General features: G+C 46.6%; 1 protein-coding gene across 1 annotated transcript in view; it reads left to right on the forward strand.

Annotated features, from left to right (window-relative positions):
• The window catches only part of Mrap2 (melanocortin 2 receptor accessory protein 2), a 34,895-nt gene that overhangs the window by 18,203 nt on the left and 15,290 nt on the right, over positions 1–1,402 (forward strand). The gene's annotated exons all lie outside the window — the stretch shown is intronic.

Below are 1,402 nucleotides of genomic sequence, written 5' to 3' on the forward strand. Positions count from 1 at the left end.
TCAGTCTGTAACCCCACCCATGGCCCGACATCACCTAATTGTGGATGGGTCATCCCTCCTCACTTAAGCCCGTCTGAAAAATATCTTCATAGATATACCCAGAATTGGGTTTCCATGGTGATTCTAAATCCAGTCAAGTTGATCAGATTAACCACCACATGTGGTAATGGTTTTACATTACTTTAAACTGACAGGGGATGGGTAATTGGACATTTAGCTTATGTGAAGGTCAGCGGTCCTTTTGGTTTGTGTAGCCTTTTTTCCTATGTAAGCACTGACATCTCTATGTCTGTCTGTCTACCTTTAGGGGAGCGACTTAATTCCCCACCCTGGCAGGTATCTGTGGGCCCCAGCACCTTTTTGGACATTGTGGAATTAGATGCTTTGTGAAGGGCTCNCTCACCGGCCTTGCCATTTCCTTTGCTAGACAGATTACATTCCTGAAGCTAGCCACCAAGGTCTGTTTCCCTATTTGCCTATTTCCTCATGCCTGTCTAAAACTCCAAGGTCCAGCTATCAAAACAACAAGGTCTACAAGTTCATCATTTGGCCATACTGGCTATCAGATTCAATCAGGACTTACCAATTCATCCTAGGGCAGCCTCCCCCTTTACCTTGTTAAAAACCACTCCTGCAGAGACACTGGCTGCTGTCTTTGCCTGATCCAGAGGCAGCCCCCAGCGTGTCCCCTCCAGAGTAATGACTCTCCTTTGCTGAGGATTTGGTGTTTGAGTGAGGCCTCAACACCGTGGGTCCCAGGTTGAGGGATTGGGAGAGAGGAGTCAATGAAAGGAGCGACAGTAGCCTTGGGGCAGAATGGTGGTAATGGTTTTGCTTAGCTGTCCCCATGGCTGTCCCCTAAAGTTGGCTGTGGATGACTCTAAGATCCTGGCAGGCAGCCCAAGGTAAGCTCCAGAGAGTTATTTTAAAGACAGACATGCAGTGGTGGAGATTGCTCAGGGAGTCTTGATTTTGATTGGTGTTTTATCCAAAATTTCTCCTAAATGATTCCCCTTTATCTTTTGTTTGCAGGGTTCTGGTCTATGTAACTCTTGTGACTCTGCCCTAACAGGGAGTCTCGCTTACATTAGATGTAATTACACATGGAAATTACACATAGGCTGCACAGTCCATAATTATCCNAGGCACNCACTCTAACGTCTCCCAAAGAAGACATTTAAAATAACCCAATAAACAAANAAACAAACAAAAAAAGGTATTTGGGGAATCCTGTGAGCATGGNTTCCTCTGGGAGTAAGCAAAGGCGAGGGGTGGGCCTCTCCTGAGGGTCTTCCCCCATNGGGCAGTTGCCATTGCTCATGTCCTCATCTTACCCCATTCTCTGACATCTGGGTTTTTACATCGGCATTGCTACAGTGTGCCCATGACAGACAGTCTGGCA

This window comes from Mus caroli, chromosome 9, assembly GCF_900094665.2.
Source record: "Mus caroli chromosome 9, CAROLI_EIJ_v1.1, whole genome shotgun sequence".
NCBI classification, from domain to species: Eukaryota; Metazoa; Chordata; class Mammalia; order Rodentia; family Muridae; genus Mus; species Mus caroli.